The sequence below is a fragment of the Dendropsophus ebraccatus genome, chromosome 12 (genome assembly GCF_027789765.1).
Source record: "Dendropsophus ebraccatus isolate aDenEbr1 chromosome 12, aDenEbr1.pat, whole genome shotgun sequence".
NCBI lineage: Eukaryota > Metazoa > Chordata > Amphibia > Anura > Hylidae > Dendropsophus > Dendropsophus ebraccatus.
The window spans coordinates 52,653,166-52,672,987 of NC_091465.1; the positions used below are offsets into that span (position 1 = coordinate 52,653,166).

At 44.0% G+C, this 19,822-nt stretch overlaps 1 protein-coding gene across 1 annotated transcript in view; it reads left to right on the forward strand.

The window, feature by feature from the left end:
- Window positions 1–314: 314 nt before the first annotated feature.
- The window catches only part of EPS8L1 (EPS8 signaling adaptor L1), a 76,359-nt gene continuing 56,851 nt past the window's right edge, over window positions 315–19,822 (forward strand). Inside the window, exon 1 of the mRNA XM_069947552.1 lies at window positions 315–441. The gene's annotated coding sequence lies outside the window, so the exon portion shown is untranslated. The remainder of the gene's footprint in view (window positions 442–19,822) is intronic.

Here is a 19,822-nt window from a genome sequence, read left to right on the forward strand (position 1 = left end):
TTGTTCAACAATAAATGTGATTTCTTCTTCACCCCCTGAAAAAAAGACCTAGCGCATCTTTGGGAGAAAAAATTAACATAAGACCATGTCTTATTTTCGGGGAACCAGGGTAGCAGCTCTTTTTTGCCATCAGTTTTCAATGCACCCTCAGGCCTCTTAAAAAAGCCACCTTGAACGCCTTCTATAAGGTATATCTGTGTGGCATGTTTGAGTAGGTTGCCAAACTACACCTAGTTTCCAAGTGTTGTGGAATGTGGGTGTGCCCCATGTGAGAAATACTGAGAGAGCCCTGCACCTGTCACACACTAGTAGCTGTGGACCTGGAGAAGGTGCACACACACAGGGAGCTGTCCTTGGGCCCTTCATAAAAGGAATGTGTGATTATCACTCTGGGATTGTGGATTAACCTGCTTGGATTTGCCTGACTGCTCCTGTTTTAAGGTGAGCGGTAACCTTTTGTTCTGTTTCTTGCGTTCGTGTTACCTTCAGGAGGCTTAGACGTCTGTTGTGTCAATAACAAGCACTGCACAGCTTACAGCTTCTATCTCAGGATCTGTGGGGAAGTGGCACTGACTCTTCTATGAATTTATTGAAGGGATGAAGCTCCCTGATGGGAATCTAGTCCTCTTATTTTCTTTATGCTCAGTCATGGTTTCATTACTCTTCTGTATACGGAATATGGCAATATGCTTCACATCTGTGCATTTAAGAGTGTTGTAACTTTAAAACTGACGTAACGCTCTTTGTGGTATATGTTTGCTAAACTTATCTATAGTCTATAAAGGGATCAACATATACAAACTAGTTTCCATTCAGCTGGTATCCCATATGCAGTGCATAGTTTGTTTCTTTGCTCCCTGTATTGAAAATTGTAGTAAAATATCTTTTTTTAGACTACTAGTCCTGGTAGTTGTAAGTAGTACAATTTATTGACATACACAAATAAGAGTACAATATGGCAGGTCAGGTGTAAATGCTTTATGTAAGATATTTATCACAATATATGTAACTATATTGCTTAGCTCAAGGATTTTATCCACTTGGTGGAAATATAGGTCTTCAGTAGAGATGAGGGAACCTCGAGCATGCCTGAGTCGATCCGAACCTGAACTTTCGGCATTTGATTAGCGGTGGCTGCTGAAGTTGGATAAAGCCCTAAGGCTATGTGGAAATCATGGATATAGTCATTGGCTGTATCCATGTTTTCCAGACAACCTTAGAGCTTTATCCAAGTTCAGCAGCCCCAGCTAATGAACGTTCGGGTTCAGATCGACCCAAACCCGAACCCGGTTCGCTCATCTCTAGTCTTCAGCACTGATATTTAGGACCAGAGGGAGAGGGGGAGGTAGTTTTTGTCTAGATGCTCTCCTCCATAGATGTCAGACAGGTCCACACAGCAGCATGCATGTATCCATATTGCTCAGTGCTTGTAACCACATCCATCACCCCCTACAGCTATCATCAGGTCTGGCAGAAGTATTTAGCGCATGTCTTGTACTTTATCTTGTCACAGTTCCAGATCCCTTTACCCACTGATGTACACTGAGGAATATTCAATGTATCCTACAGTCACATAGATAATGGCAAATGGAGCCAAAATAGCTCATTGTTTTCGAGAAGCCAAGATTTCCAAGAGTCTATTTTCAGCCTTTTACATAGTCGTATTTATTATTACACAATGCCCTTTTATTGACTATAGTTATGATTGTAAGTGAAAGATCAGTCCTGACTCAGTTATGCACTATGGTCCTGGTGCGTACACCTAGATCTATGTCATCTTATTGTCATCACACAGGAGTAGCGGTATGTATTATTAAGCAATATTTCAGCTTAATCATACAGACCTCACACTGGTTCTATATATAGATGTGTTGAAGATATTGGCTAATAGTATTGGTGTCGTCATTACAAGCGGATGCTGTGCTTAGAACTGCTGATTGCGGCTTTATTATTCTTGTAATACACATGAGAATGTCAATTGCAAGTTTTATGACATTCATAAAGCTTCTATATATTGCAGGTGTTACCATGTCTTGTGATGTTATTGTGCTAGAACACATATTGTGTACAACCTAGGGCACTCCCGTTGTGATTGTACTACACCCTGAAGCCAACCATAGACATAAGGCAGGGCAGGACAACTTTTAAGTTGTGTTCTAATGATGTCTATGAAATTCCTTATATTTGGCTTTAGGAGTAGTCTAACTGGCTCTAAAAGTGTACATAACTTTAACCCTACCCTAACCTTAATTTATCTATTTATTTAAAGGGGAACTATTAGCAGGTCAGGCGAATATAACCTGCTGATATGTCCCTATTGCACAGGAGACGCTGAGAAGGAAGGTATGTCTCTTACCTTCCTTCTCTACACCGTTCCAGTGCAGTTAGTAGTTTGCTCCTCGGACCAGTAAGACCATTAGGTGCACTGCCCGCCCCGATAGTGCCGATCTGGCCCGCCAGCTGCATTAATTATCATTAGAAAGAGGTGGGCCAGACGCTGACAGATCATTGCTATGGGGACAGGCAGTGCTGCTTATGGTTGCCCCAGTGCTCCTAATGGTCTCACCGGATTGTGGCACAAAAGACAGCACCAGAATGATGCTGAGGAGGAAGGTAAGAGTCCTACCTTGCTCCTCAGCGTCTCCTGTGCAATAGGGAGCTATTCGTCCTGTGCAAAAGGGAGTTATTAGATTCGTCTAACCTGCTGATAATTTCCCTTTAATTTAATTAAATATATAAATAGCCCCTACAAGAAATATGGGGAAAAGATGTTCCAGGTAAAACCCCCTCAAAAGATAAAGGGGGTTGAATGAGTATTCCGCCTCAGGCGGCAGATTTTGCATCCCTGCAGGGGGCGGCAAGATCTTCACCGCTGTCATTTTAGTTAAGTTTAACTTAGCTAAAATGACAGCAGCAGTCGCGGCCCCACCGCATGTCTTGCCGCCAGCGCTCCCCGGCATCCCCACGTACTGCCAGGTTCCCTGTCCGACGTCACCTGGAGTGTTGCCCAGCGCTCTGGTAAGTGTCGGGACACTGCTATCACACAGCAATGTCCCGGCACCTGTCACCGCCGCTGCTCTCTCTTTCCTTCTCCCAGTAGCAGCTCAGCAGCATTCAGTGCTGGGGACAGGAGACGCTACTGGTGAAAGGAAAGAGACAGCGCAGCGACTAGCACGAGGCGCCAGCAGCTATCTCCCTTCTTCCCCTGCAATCCGCGACAACAGTGAAGGCCCCCCATAGCCACCCAGGAATCCGCGCCAGCAACTGCAGGCCCCTAACAACCCTGCGACCAGCCTCTGCATACGACCTGCCCCCCCCTCCCGTACCAATACTGGAGCCACCACAACCACCACACACCACAGCAACGGGCCGGCACTCTGGCAACTACAGACCCCGCTCTCTGGTAGGTTCCCGGGGGGGGGGGGTGTTTGGCTGTTCGGCGGGGGGGGGCGGCTGTAGCCAGGTTTGCCTCAGGCGGCAAAGCCTGGAAACGGCCCTGGTCAGCTGTCACGCTCATAATGTTAGTTCCTTTCCTGCCCCGAGGGGTTTAGCTAGTTAGGCAATATTTGACTTCATCACACAATGATGACTGTATTCAGATTTATTTTTACAGAATGTACTTTACTTATATGTTTAGATTACATTAAATATTGGAGTTTGGTTTATGATTGTTGGTAGGGATTTACTGGGCAGATGCCATTGGCCCCATGCACCTAGTGCCTGGTTATTAAAGGAGAAGTCTGGGGGGAAATTTTATGAAAGTATTGTATTGCCCCCCAAAATTTTTACAAATCACCAATATACACTTATTACAGAAAATACACATAAAGTGCTTTTCTCCCTGCACTTACTACTGCATCAAGGCTTCACTTCCTGGATAAAATGGTGATGTCACGACCCGACTCCCAGAGCTGTGCGGGCTGTGGCTGCTGGAGAGTTTGATGGCAGGGGACACTGAGGCACACAGGGCACTTGAGGGACACTGAGCATCCCTCTGCCATCATCCTCTCCATCAGCTAGAGCCCGTAAAGCTATGGGAGTTGGGTCATGACATCACTATGTTATCCAGGAAGTGAAGCCTTGATGCAGTAGTAAGTGCAGGGGAAAAAGCACTTAATAAGCATTTCCTGTAATAAGTGTATATTGGGGATTTGTATAACTTTTGGGGGGGCAATACAATGGTTTAATAAAAATTTTCCCACGACTTCTTTAAGGATAAGCATAGCAACTATGGTCTTACCAGGCCTGTATTTAGAGTTCATGCTGCCCTTTGCATGCTGAGACCTCGACCCCCCCCCCACCCTGTGCACCCTCCCCCTCGGCACTGGCAGGTTACATGCAAGGTGTATACCTTGGCACAGCTGGCAAGCGGGCACCCCAGCACCCAGTACTACTGAGCGGCTGTCAGTAGTACTGGGTGCTGCGTACTGGGGTGCCGCTGTGCTTGATGCCCGGCACTACAACTCCCAGCATATCCTGAATGCTGGGAGTTGTAGTGCCTGTAGCTGTTGTAGTTGGATGCTGGATGCTTTATGGAGATCAGTATACATAAATCTGTGGGGGCTCAGTGTAGGGAAGGGACCCCAGAACATCACTAATAGGGGATAGTGGTAGATGTTTTTGTTCTATACCCTATTAGTGATGTTCTGGGGTCACTTCCCTACACTGAGCCCTCACAGATCTCTGTATTCTGATCTCCCACAAAGCATCCAGTGTATAATGCACTAGGACCCAACTACAACAGCTACAGGCACTACAACTCCCAGCATTCAGGATATGCTGGGAGTTGTAGTGCCTGCAGCTGTTGTAGTTGGGTCTTAGTTTAAAAGTTTGTGCTAGTGTACTGTAGTGACCGCAGGGCTGTGTCAGTACACTACCGCAAACAATACACTGACCCATTTAGACCCCAATGATACACAGGCTCTGCACACTATAGAAGTGATTACAGTGCAGTTACTCACAGTTGACGTCTTCTCCGATTGCCATCGCTCACTTTTTGCTTTCTTCTCCATCTGGCGCAGCATCATGAAGACTTCTCCAACCACAACTTGTCTGCAGTGAGGGCAGCTGGGGGTAACTGGGGAAGGGAGGCAGCTGGGGTGACTGGGGGAAGGGGAGCAGCTGGGGTGACAATGGAAGGGAGGCAGCTGGGGGTCACTGGGGCAGGAGGGCAGCTGGGGGTGACAGGGGGAGCATCTAGGGTCACTGGGGGAAGGGGAGCAGCTGGGGTGACAATGGAAGGGAGGCAGCTGGGGGTGACTGGGGCAGGAGGGCAGCTGGGGGTTACAGGGGGAGCATCTAGGGTGACTGGGGGAAGGGGAGCAGCTGGGGTGACAATGGAAGGGAGGCAGCTGGGGGTGACTGGGGCAGGAGGGCAGCTGGGGGTGACTGGGGAAGGGAGGCAGCTGGGGGTGCCAGGGGGAGCAGCTAGGGTGACAGGGGGAGGGGGAGAAGCTGGGAAGCAGCTGGGGTGACAGGGGGAGTGGGAGCAGCTGGGGTGACAGGGGGAGGGGGAGCAGCTGGGGTGACAGGGGGAGCAGCTGGGGTGACAAGGGAAGAAGCTGGGGAACAGGGAGAATCTGGGGAACAGAGGGAGCAGCTGGGGCGACAGGGAGGGGGAGAAGCTGGAGATCAGGGGGAGCAGCTGGGGTGACTGGGAGAAGCTGGGCGACAGGGGGAGCAGGTGGGGTACAGGGGGAGGATCTGGGGCAACAGGGGGAGGGGGAGCAGCTAGGGGTGGCTGGGGGAGAAGATGTGGCAGCTGGGATGGCAGGGGGAGATCATCGGGGGGCAGGGGGAGAAGATGGGAGGGCATCTGGGGTGGCAGGGGGAGAAGATTGGGGGCAGCTGGGATGGCAAGGGAGAAGATTGGGGGCAGGGGGAGAAGATGGGGGGCAGGGGGTTAGCTGGGATGGCAGGGGAGAAGATGGGGGCAGGGGGAGGAGATGGGGGGCAGCTGAGATGACAGGGGAGAAGATGGGGGGCAGCTGAGATGGCAGGGGAGAAGATGGGGGCAGCTGGGGGGGCAGGGGGAGGAGATAGGGGGCATCTGAGATGGCAGGGGAGAAGATGGGGGCAGCTGGGGGGGAGGGGGAGGAGATGGGGGGCAGCTGAGATGGCAGGGGGAGATCATCGGGGGGCAGGGGAAGAAGATGGGAGGGCAGCTGTGGTGGCAGGGGGAAAAGATTGGGGGGCAGCTGGGGTGGCAGGGGGAGAAGTTGGGGGGCAGCTGGGGTGGCAGGGGGAAAGATGGGGGGGCAGCTGTGATGGCAGGGGGAGAAGATGAGGGGGGCAGCTGGGGGGGAAGATGGGAGGGTGGCAGGGGGAGAATATGGTGGGGCCAGGAGGGAGAAGATGAGGGGGGTAGCTGGGGGGGCAGGAGGGAGGGGAAGATGGGAGGGTGGCAGGGGGAAAATATGGGGGCCAGGAGGGAGAAGATGAGGGGGACAGGAGGGGGGAAGATGGGAGGGTGGCAGGGGGAGAATATTGGGGGCAGTTGAGGTGACAGGGGGGTAGGGGGATCACCCGGGGGTAGGGGGATCAGCCAGGCGACAGGGACGGAGGCAGTATTGGAAGTTCCTCTGTAATGCAGCGCCGGGGTGAGCTTCCGGCACAGTCAGCCTCTGTATCACACTCCAGAAGCTCACAGATGTGGCTCAGCGGCACCCGAACTGCCGCCCGGGCGCGGACGTCAGCGGCAGGCGGCGGAGGGGGTTAAGAAAAAAATAACTAAATAAAATAAAAAATGAGTCCTGCAGGTGCCCTAGGCACTGGACCACGGGTGCCTAGTGGCAAATACGGCCCTGGGTCTTACATGTATATGTACATTGATATCTACATATCAATGGTATGTGAGCATGTCTGCCACTAATATATATCCTATGTATGAAAAATTTATTCATTTCCAGTAACCGCTTGACCACCAACACTTGTATTGAACTTCATCTATAAAATTTATCACAAGTCTGCCTGATCTCAAGGTCCCCCATACACTTTATACTTATGTTGGCTGAACCTGTCATGTACGGGCGTCTACTGAGACTCCACTGATAGATTATATCAGTGGACCCTTTGTTCTCTGAGAGATAAGCTACAGTGGTGGCAGAAAGGCAATTTACTGCTTTAAAAAATACCTGCCATGACCAGGATTAGTGGCCAATCTTTCCCATCTGAAAGCTGAAATGGGAAAACCCCTTTAAGAAGTTATAGCCTGATAATGCTTTGCCTTTCAGACCTGCTACAACTAGCAGGATACAGGGAAAATGATACAATAATGTTCTGTAATCCAGCACACCCAGGTGATTTGGCTCCTGTTACCTCATATGATCTTTATTATTATTTATATTGTCTATATTGGGAAAGCGAAATATACACCACAGTGATAGGTGTGCTACTTTACAATTCAGATCTCTCTTATTAAGAGTTATTTTTGGCAGTGATACAATGTGCAGATAGATCACTGATGAAAACTACAGAAATGACATTTGATTATCCTAATGATTATAAAGGGGCACTTACTTTAAGGTTGGGAGCTGAATGTTCAGGGCTGTGTTACTTATAAGAGCCATTTGAGTTATTAATAGTCTTAATGTATTAATAAAACTGATACTGTATGTAGCAATAAATCGTTACAGCCATTGTCTGATAAAGAAGAACAGTTTTCATATACCCTGTTAGGGAGTTCTAGTCCCATCTCTCATCTATTAAAGCAGTGAGCAACTATACTGGAGTAAAGGCCCTATTACACAAAACGATTATCGGCCATATTCGGCCAATATCAGTCGTTACGACCGATAATCATCCTGTGTTATAGAAGGAAACGATCAGTCGACATGAACAATGTTGGCTGATTGTTGCAGACGTTTGTCTTTCAACATGTTGAAAGACAAACGACTACTATAGCAACGATCTGCTGTAGTCGCTCCGTGGAATAGAAGACCACTGCTATCTGCTATGGGCTGTCCAGGCGATCTAGCAATCACCCGGGCAGCCCCCCCCCCCCCCCCTTCCCTGCAGACCTGTGGGTTTGCTTGCCTCTTAAAGTTTACAGCATAGTTAAAGGGGTTATCCAGTGCTACAAAAACATGGCCACTTTTCCCCCTACTGTTGTCTTCAGTTCAGCTGCAATTCAGTTTGCAATTAAGCTCCATTTACTTCAATGGAACTGAGTTTCAAAACCCCACCAGTAGTGGATTATAATAGGTCCTTTTTGGGCGGTAGCCCGGGGCCCTGAGCTCCAGGGGGCCCATGGACAATCAAAAAGACTTATACTTTCAGTGGTGTAATGTCTCCTGGCTACAGTTCTGTCATGATTTGCAAAAAAATCTGTTTTGTTTTGTTTTTATACCAAAAATCAATTCATCGTGATATTATCTATCCTGTACTATGAACACCACCCTAGTGTTGCCATAGTTACAGTGGGGTTTGGGGCCCAGGTTTGGTGAACAGCCCGAGGCCTATGGTAAAGTTAATCCGTCCCTGAACCCCACCCAAACTGGAGACAGTAGGGGGAAAGTGGCCATGTTTTTGTAGCGCTGGATAACCCCTTTAACTGTAACTGACTGACACACACACAGGGTTGTAGTTACATTTAGTGCCTGATACAAACAGGTGCCTGAGATCCCTCAATGGCTATTCAGAAAGGCTATGTTCACACACTGTTGAAATTTAGTGGATGGCCATCATTTAACGGCAAATAACGGACATTATTTCAAAACAACAGCCTTTTGTTTTAAAATAACGGCAATTATTTGCAGTTAAATGACGGCCATGCACTCAATTTCAACAGTGTGTGAACATAGCTTTTCTGTGTTTTCAATCCACTCCTGGTTTTGGTTGCAAAATAATGAGCAAAAACACTGTGTGGGAACATAGCCTTCATCTTCGCGCTACTGTACTGACACATGAATAATGATGCCGGAAGTTCTTGAGTTCATTCCATAGCACATTATGTATATATATATATATATATATATATATATATACGCACGGACCGTAGAAATGACATCTTAAACTATTATCCATTAGCATCCAGCTTCCACTGCTATATACATAATGGAGCTTCCATTAGGACAGGAACATTTCCTAGTATCAAGTAAGAGTAAATTAATGCAAAAAGGTAACTATGTCAAATTCCTGTGGTTGTGGAACATAGCTCATACTTGTTGAGGTTAAGAGGTAATTATTGCCGGCTCTTGGCTATATGTTTGTGAAATCCATAAAACACTTTCCAAGAGTTTATGTAGGTGTTTACAGTGCACTTCATGCTGGTTTTAGGTAGTAAACAGCTTGACAAGTAGTCTCAGTGTATAAGATAAAGAAGTCTAGGATCTGAGGGAAGAATGAAAACCCTCCTAACACTTTTCTGTTGCTTTTCTACCTCATCCTTTCACGTCAACTGAACTTACAGAGTGAGTTCTCTCCACTGGGCAGAACAGACTTGAGGGAATGTGTCACATAGATTTTCTTTTACTGATTAGGGCTATGTTCACACGCCGTATATTTTCAGATTTTTACAGAAATATACATGCCATTGCTGCCTAGGAATCCCGGCCGGAGCGTAGACACTTAGTATACGCTCCGGCCAGGATCTCTCACGAAGCCGCAAACAACCGACATGTCCGGCAGCCTGCTCCATAGTGTGCTGTGGAGAGTTCTGATGCGGTCGCGCAGGGATGCGCCTGCATCCGAACTCTGCGGGGCTAAAGATCATCCGGCTGGTACTGCAGTACCTGCCGGGATGATCTTTTTAGAGACCGCCAGTCTCCGGTCTCATATCTTGTGTGAACATGGCCTAGAGCCAGATACTAAAAGTTGTTCTTTTATTCTAATCTGTTTCTATTTTCTGACTGTAATTTATTTTATTTTACAGTTTTTTTTATTGTTATGGGGGCTGCCATCTTGCTTGAGCTGCTTTTAACAGCATTTGGTGACATGCTTTACAGCAAGACTCATGGACATAGATGACAATAGACAGCCTGTTCCCTTGAGATGAATGTAAAACATCACTGAGTGTATTCTGTGACCTTTGAAAAGGCCAATTCACAGGGAGCTGCTATTGACTCTATCTACTCGTTTCACTTGTTGCTGCAATACTGTACAAAACACTTTACAGCAGCCTCCTTTAATGATTACAGAAAGAACATGAAGTCTCAGCTTAGTTGTAGCCCCAGTGGTCAGAAAGAGAACTGCAAGATATCAGGATTATTTTATAATGGGAAATTTGAAAAAAAAAAATGCCATCAAAAATATATGCATAAAAATATGCTTAGCATAAAATCATTATTTATATAATATATCATTTTCTGCTGACACATAACCTTTAAAGGGAACACTTCACATTGAAAATGCAGTTCAGTCTGCATGCATCATGTTTTACAGCAAAGAGAACTAAGTATATATTAGGACCTCCCACTGGACTCCTAAGACTAAAACAACAATTGAAATGTTAAAAATACAATAGTGCTGATTGGTTCCTTTAAGGTTTATCTCTAATCTGCAGTCCTCATAAAAGGTCAGGATGTCATCATATCTTTTATATAAATTCTTACAGCTATGCATTCCTGTCCTACTGATATTTGAAAGGCTGACAGGATTTGGCTATAAGGTGTGTCCTCTAGAACAAATCTTAGCTGCCCCTCCTGGGCCATTTAAGTGTATAGAATGATATATGTAACTGCATTAGCAAACTAGTTATGTGTTAGTATTATGGGTAGTTTTTCATTATCAGTATTTGTTTAACTGGGATAAAAAGATATGATGGCTAAAGAAAGTTGGTTCTTCAATTACATTACTCACAAGAAGTCTAGAATCCTTACCCTTAATACCTAACCTCACACATTCTCTGGTCTTAGGTTCTTTTTGAAAATTTCCAAAGGTTCTTTCATCACTTTAATGTTGCCCGAACCACACTGGGGCAACCCTGGATCTTCTTTTCTAGATCCTTTCCTGTTTGGCCATTGGGAGAAATCTGTAAATCAAGATTGGTAAGGTGGGGAGAAATGCAATGGACAACCCTGATGATTTGTGATTTCCCTTTAGATACTAATAAGCATGTACATATAGGAAGAGTAGGGTAGCAGTCCTCACCAAGCCTTTTATTTCTTTGGCCCCTCTACCACATAAGAAAAAAACCACGGAAAAAAACTTGAAGAGCCTATCCCAAAAAGAATAGCTACTTTATTGCAAAAACAGCACCACACCTGTCCTCTGGTTGTGTGTGGGACTACAACTAAGCTCCATTGACTTCAGTGGAACAGAGCTGCAAACGGCACCCAAACTGAGGACAGGAGAGGTGCTTTTACTAGAAGAAAGTAGCCATGTTTTTCTAAGCCTGGACAACCCATTTAAAGCGACTCTGTACCCACAATCTGCCCCCCCCCCAAACCGCTTGTACCTTCGGATAGCTGCTTTTAATCCAAGATCTGTCCTGCAGTCTGTTTGGCAGGTGATGCAGTTATTGTCCTAAATAAACAACTTTTAAGCTTGCAGCCCCGTGCCCTACAGGAGTGGCCTAGATTGTGTATGCATTAGGCTGGCACAACTCTGTCCCTCTTCCCTTCCCATCATTAGGAATGCTCCAGGCAGATTGCCTACTATTCGTCAGCTGTGTCAGCCCGGCACATGGGCTGGATCGTTAAGGCACCTGTGCAAATGTTCAGCATGGAGAAAATGTTCCAGTGGCATTTCTAATGATGAACAGGGTGGGGAGGAGGGACAAAGGGGTGGTGCAAAGTTAGGGCACAGATATTTGAAGCCACGGCCTTTGGGCATGGGGCTGTAAGTTTAAAGGTTGTTTTTTAGGACAATAACTGCATCACCTGCCAAACGGACCGCAGCACAGATCTTGGATTAGAAGCAGCTATCTGAAGGAACAAGCGGTTTGGGGATTGTGGGTACAGAGTCGCTTTAAAGGGGTTTTTCAGTTAGAACATACTTGTTCCCTATCCACAGTAAGAGGACTTTATTGTTGCTTTTGCCAGAAAACTAAGGTAAAAAAAATTTGCAATTTTTGAGTAAAACAGGGAAATTCATACTTTTTTTTTTTTTTTTTTTTTTTTTTATCTTTTTGACATTGCACAAAAATTTGCCTACATTATTTGCCAAAACTTACACAAAAACACTGATAAATTACCTCCAGTTGATTTTGGAAAAGGAAATGATCTGAACTATTAGTATAGTTACACTCAACATTGAAGTTGCAACACCAAGAAGGAAGTCATGGACTTAAGAAAATGACAGGATCAAATTTTTCAAAAACATCTCTATTTATTCAGTATCAAATATGAGACCACTCCCAGAAATACACACATACTTACACACTGTACTATTCCATCAGTGAGGTTAATAATGGTTATTTGAGGAATGCACTTGGACACACATATCATTAAGATCCCCTTCTGGCAGCTCCCTTTGCAGTTGCCGACTAATGACGTCAGAGATGTGCTTGATGGGAGACAAGATGTTTGAATATTTTGTTTACATTTTTTCAATTTTGTTTAAATAAACGAATTTGCTCAGTTCGAACAGGCCCTAATACCTTAGTTCACACTATGCAATCGGCGACAAAATTCCATATGGAACCCCCGTACGCGGACTTGGTACCAAGTCCTGTCTGCTATCTGTTTAAATGGGAGGGCTTGCGCGCCTCTGCTCTCAGCGCCTCTCCGCTAAAAGAATTGACATGTTACACAAAGAATTTCTGAGCCGATTCCGTAGTGTGAACGGTCCCTAACACCTTCTAGTTCTGCATCTACATTTAGAGGTCTTGTGTCTGTATTTGGACTGTTTTAAAAATGGCTTCCCCCTCTGCTTTTTCATAGGATTTGTAGACTGTAATGTCAGAAAGTTCAGTAAGGCTGGGTTCACACTACGTATATATTTCAGTCAATATTGTGGTCCTCATATTGCAACCAAAACCAGGAGTGGATTAAAAACACAGAAAGGATCTGTGTTGTATGGCGGATGGCCGCCATATAACAGTAAATAACTGCCATTATTTCAGTATAACAGCCGTTGTTTTAAAATAACAGCAAATATTTGCCATTAAATGGCGGCCATCCACTCAATTTCAACATTGTGTGAACAGAGCCTTTCTGTGTTTTTAATCCACTCCTGGTTTTGGTTGCAATATGAGGACCACAATACTGACTGAAATATACGTAGTGTGAACCCAGCCTATAGGTGTATTCGCCTAGATTACCTCATGGGCTTTAAAGATCACATAATGTTTACTTTTCACAAGAGTCCTATGAGGAAGACTGTATTTTATGTGATCCAGATTGAAACTGCATGACTGTAAAAGGTCAATAAAAATATATGAAATGATATTGTGCTGTAAGACATTTGTGCCCATTTCTGGAGTAGAAGGGAAGAAATAAATGTTGAAAACCTGAATTATCTGACACAGTGGTTGCTAGGGACTGTGTAGTGTATCCATAGCAACATCTCAAATGTTTTCATAGCCAGAGATAACATTTAGCTCCCCATTTGGTAAAATGAATGCCCACAATGTATTGTGAAAAAGTTATTGCTACTTTAATAATCAGCAATCAGAGTAAAGGTGCCTTCATACGTAATGGATCTGCAATGGATTTCACGCTGTGAATTCGCAGCAAGATCCGCTGCGGATCCAGTGCCATTCATCCCTATGAGAACACATACTTGCAGCGGGATTGACATCCCGCTGTATGTGAGTTAACTCCATGCCACACGCAGCCCTGTGGCCTGCCGCCAAGAGCATACATTACCTGCTCGGCGCCACGGCTGCATGTGAGGCTCTCGGCTCGGTCCCGCTCAGCCAGTCAGTGCTGCCGTGCGGAGGGTTAACTCAAATACAGCAGGATGTCAATTCTGCTGCGAGTATGTGTTTTTATAGGGATGAACGGCACTGGATTCGCAGTGGATTTCGCTGCAAATTCGCAGCATCTGCTGCAGATCCGTTACGTGTGAAGGCACCCTAACACTTTATAGAATTCTCACAATGTTAAAACTACCGCTCCCATTGTGACCTGTGTAATGTTAAAGCTATGCTAGGAGTTTTTACTTCACCCACCATTGCTGTAGGTCTTACAAGAGAACACAGTACTGACAGAATATAGATAGGAAGTATATGCAATAAACTTTGGTGACTCAAAGGTGAGGTCTTCTCAGTACTTCTTCCTTCTCTGCACCAACTGATGCAGACCACCATAACTTCTTTCAGCTATATCTTACTTGAACAAAGTTTGCCACCAAGACACCTTTGGTTCCTTTATTTTGCAGAAGATCCTCATCCTCTATACAAAGACAGCAGTCTCACACTGCATCCCTAGAATATAATACTGCCACATGATGTCCCCCTAAAAACAACAGCTCCACACCCTGTATATAATGATTTCACAAGTATTTGTATATTGTATTTGCATCCTGACATCCTAGAAACACACACTGCAGCTTTTTGGAAAACTGCCACAATAGTTTTTGTGCCCAAACCAGAATAGGATCCAACAGAAAAACATCTAAAGTCATCCCTTTATATTTTCCATCCCATTTGAATCCACTTCTGGTTTTGGCACAAAAACTACAGTGGCAGTTTTCCAAAAAGCTGCAGTGTGTGTTTCCAGTCTCAGGATGAAATCCCAATGGATATAAAAATGGGTTGGGTATCCCACTTCCACCTCATCAAGAGAACTGGCCAGATCCCTCTCTTGCCAACAACATAGAAGGGGTAAGAAGACATCCTCTTGGTAGCAATTAAAAAGGACTGGTCACCTTCACCGACATGCTTTTTTTTTTTTTTAGTACAGACTTGCAATCCTGAGAAATAACATTGAAGTTGTTATTACTATTATTATTAGGCCCATTGTTTTTTAACTGTGTATCCTCTGTAATTCCACCTGGTAATACATGAATAAAAATAATAAGTAAAAAATATCATAACAAAAAATTGCATTAAAGTAATACTATTTTTCTCTAAAATAAACTTAGGGTATGTCCAAAATTAGCGGAATTCCACAGCGGAGCCCTCCACCGCGGAATCCCACCTGCCTCAGTGTCTCACAGTGTGTCTATGGGAGGGCTCGCGCCTCTGCTCCTGCTGCTCTCCGCCCAAACAATTGATATGTCAATTGAACTCCCCCCTCCCTGTGAATCTGTTGCACCTCTCTGGGGTCTTGTTTATTGCCGCAGGCTGTCATCTTCTGCAGGAAACCAGGTACGTCACGTACCCGGCTCCTAGAGCAGCAATGTCACGACCTGGCTGAGCACGATTGCCTGCTTAGACAGTCAGTGACTGGGCAGTGGGGATGGGTGAGTTAACGTGTTTGTTATTTTCTTACCCATCCCAACCGGCCTGCCGTTTTTACAGTTGGTGGGACTTCTCCTTTAACAGAAGTTAACATGAAACTTTACTATTTTCATGGCTGTATGACTGGTGGCTGATTGATATAAAAACATGACATAATAATCATAGTCTTTGTTATGATTATTGCCCACACATCAGTGGGGTTTAATAGCATTAGAGTAAGGTAACGGAATTAATCATTATCAATATCTTGATATTTTGCATAGGAAATTCATAATTGCATATTATTTAGTATTATAATTTTGCATGTAGATTACACATACCCTAATGCAAGGGGATGAGTGTAATGCCAATCGTGTAATTATAGTTTCTGTACATTGTTGCTTTGTTCATGCTATTTCTTTATCTTTATAATAAGTAGCCTATAGTAAGTGTAATAGTTCCTGGGAAAATGTACGAAAAGAAGCTTCTCACTTTTTGCTGTATTACTAGTTATATGGCCAAAGGGGAATGTATTGAGTCACTTACAATGTGAAACAGGTTCAAATGTAACTCAATCTACAGTATGTGCTGAAATAGAATATTACTACATGCTAGTGACACATGATGAGGTGATTCCCTCTTGGACCTGGTACGCCCAAGTGTTGATATTCCCAGATAATATTTATAGCATATGTGTTGCAATACTGTGTTTACTTGACTTGAATTTAGTGTACGGTCATGGAAAAGCATGGGACTTGAAGTCCTACACCAGTCATGGTTGTAGTCATGCTTGCACAAGGGTTTTCACAAGGTTGTCCCACACTTCATGAAAGAGGGACTACACCAGTGGCACACCCTGTAACATGTTCAGCCTGATGGCTAATGGCTTGTGCGGTGCCTTTGATGTTATGATGAAGACAGGAAGCCAAGCACTGGAAAAGTAAACTTAGAACCATCCACATTAAAGGCCTCTGTACACCTTACACTTTGTCGGCCGTACCCGACGCTCAGTATCAGGTCTGTGGGGCTTTCCCAAATGACCACTGGCAGATGATGTCGATGGAGATAGGGGTCAGGCGTTATATAAAATCAATCCCCAACCCCCAGATGGGAGAGATAACTGATATGTATGGCAACCTTAAGGAAGCCAATCTTTTCTTTTTCATTGTAGTTCACACTAAGGTGTTAGTCCTAAGTCTCATCCTCTCTGTCCCTTTAAAGCCAGAGGCATCATGGGAGATATAGGCAACAATAGAGAGCCAAATCAGAGGAGTAATAGGGATCAAGATGACAGGCAACCTATGCACACTGCATAGATAAAAAAGGTATACACAAGAGCCTCTCCATTATTATTATCAATAAACAATAGCCTATTCTACACTATAGAAAAAAAAAACATTTCCTAGGGTGTTTTTAAAATTTACATAATACTATGCAAATAGACTATACAGGGCTGTATAGAGATTGAAGTATGACCTAATGGTGACCAGTTTCGAGTCTTAGTGCATGGATCCCAACTGGTGCCGTAATTTAAGGAAACAAATACTATTTACAGCCATGACTTAAATCAACTGGGAATATGGAAACCTTTTAGTCAAAAGTAAAAGATAGGATTTGATTGTCTAATCATCTCACTGTAAAGATTTGAGGGCTGAAGTACTAGTAAATAAAGTCCCGTCACCAATGGCCCCGCCGGATTCACTAAGAATCTGGTGGGGCAATTGGGTAGCATCCACCCACTACTGGCTTGATCTGCTTCTGCTTTGCACAGTAATACAGTTTTTAGCTATCTATTCATCTACATAGATAAGAGAAAGATGAGATGAAACAGTGTCTCCTTTACCCTATACCACTCAGGAGAGGCTGTTGTTGCCTTGTGTTACATTACAGCTAACCTGGCAACATAAGAGACAGAGATCATGTCACCTCTGTCCCAGAAGGGAGGGGGACAACAGAAGAGCTGAGACAGAATGGTCCGGGAAGTGAGGATTTTCAGCAGCGTCGGCATTTTGAATCAGGATGTGCTGCAGACAAATGGACCAATTTGTGTAATAGGAATCTATTACAAAGAAGCTTAGATTATGAGTGGGGAATGAACAGGGTTAAATATTTGTTAACTGAAGTTCCCCTTAAAAGAGACCAATAGGGTCTGCTTTGTTTAGGACCACTAGCTGTGTTATAATGTCGTAAATTATTTGAAGTATGTTAAATTTAACATTATACATTACTATAGACCTAGTTTACTTCATGACACAAGGAGTGGTTCAGCCAAAAATTTCTTTCAAATCAACTGGTCATAAAAAGTGCCAGAGATTTGTAATTTACTTCTATTAAAAAATTCTCAAGTATTCCAGTACTTATCAGCTGCTGTATATCCTGCAGGAAGTGGTGTATTCTTTCCAAACTGATGCAGTGCTCTCTGCTGCCACCTCTGCCTGTATAAGGAATTGTCCAGGGCAGTAGCAGATCCCCATAGAAAACCTCTACTGCTCTTAAAGGGGTTATCCAGCGCTACAAAAACATGGCACTTTCCCCCTACTGTTTGGGGTTTTGAAACGCAGTTCCATTGAAGTAAACGGAGCTTAATTGCAAACTGCACCTGAACTAGAGACAACAGTAGGGGAAAAGTGGCCATGTTTTTGTAGCACTGGATAACCCCTTTAAGACTAAAAAGCATACACCACTTCCTGCAGGACATGCAGCAGCTGATAAGTACTGGAAGACTTAAATGTTTTAATAGAAGCAAATTATAAATCTCTGGCACTTTCTGGCACCAGTTGATTTGAAAGAATTTATTTATTTATTATTTTTTGCTGAACTATCCCTTTAACGCCAGTATTATACAAGCCCATACTGTATGACATGTGGGTTTGTTAATGATTATGAACGGGGGTCCGAAAACTTGAAGTTACCATGTGGAACCAGCCAAATAGTCAACTCATAGCCCATGTGTTTCACACAAAAAATAGCGACAGTTAGTGAACAACCCCCAAGATCTCCTGTCTTAACAGGGATGACTGTAGCAGAATAAGCCAGCCCCATAGAATCAATATTATTTTCTTCTTTGTAGGACCCTGAGGAGGTAAGAAGGTAAAGCATGTATCTAAGTGTGGATATGAGCTTATGCTTGTGCAGGTCACTGTCATATGTACAACTACCTTACCCCATACAGTGTCATGACAATACCTATCCTTAGTCCACAGTGGACCTACCTAAGTATTCACAGTCACTCTGATAGAAATGTTTCCATGTTGTGGAATGTTACCTATGAAAAGATCTGTGTGTGTACCTGTCAATCAGTCCCTCCTACCCCGCGTCAGAGCTCAGCTCAAATGATTTGCCATCTCTGGATGCCAAAAGAACTTCGACATTGGGCTGGAATTTATAGGGCTGCATTCACGAGGCATAAATCTTTAAAGAGCATCGCAGAACTACATTTAAATAAAGTCTTCCTGCATGTGGTCACCGTTGTTTGTCTCATGATTTATATGTGGATTTTTATATGACAGCATGTTCAAAGAAACGTGTCACCCGAAGATGCCTTATTGTTTGCAGAACTTTTTATGATTTTTTTTCCTGAACTTTTTAGTGTTCTAAAAACTTTGCATTAAGAATCACAACAGAATAAAACTTTTTATTCTGTTAAGATAATGAACAGTATCGCTACATTCATACGTCCTACGTTCCTAAAATACAATTTTACCTGTGGGTGCTGTAAGGTATATTTCTGAATACTGTTAACACCAACAGTACAACACTTACAGAGAAGAGAATTTAAAAACATAAAATGAAAAATTAAAACAGATTAATATATATATATATATATATATATATACAGTGGTGCCTTGGATTACGAGCATAATTAGTTCCGGGACCGTGCTTGTAATCCAAATCCACTCTTAAACCAAAGCAAATTTTCCCATAAGAAATCACAGAAATGCAGACAATTGGTTCCACACTCAAAAAATAATGATTTATTATTCTGAATAACACGTAAAATTAATGAAACAAACATTAAGAAACAGCAGAATATGTGATATTATAGGTTACTGTACAGTAATGGAGAGGATGGGAAACACAAGGGCTGACAGAGACTGCAGGGAGCAGGAAGGAATGAACAGGGCAGATGTGGGCACATACATGCAGCGCTCTCTGTCCGGGGAGAAAGGGGTAACAGCTATGAAGAGATTACCTCCACAGTCCTGTCCCCTGATGCAGTCCTGTCCCCAGCCTGAAGTGGATCTGGTATGATTTGGAAGGTGAGGAAGACCTCCTGGGTCTGAGTACAGGGCTGTAGACCCCGCTATGCAGACCATGCCCCTCCTCCATGCGCGCTCCCACAGTACAGGAGCTCTTAAACCAAAGCAATGCTCTTAAACCAAGTCATAATTTTGAAAAACTGTGAGCTCTTATATCAAAACGCTCTTAAACCAAGTTACTCTTAAACCAAGGTACCACTGTATATATATATATATATATATATATATATATATATATATATATATATATATAATCAGTATCTGCTTTTATTCCTTTATTACTACATAGAACCAGACA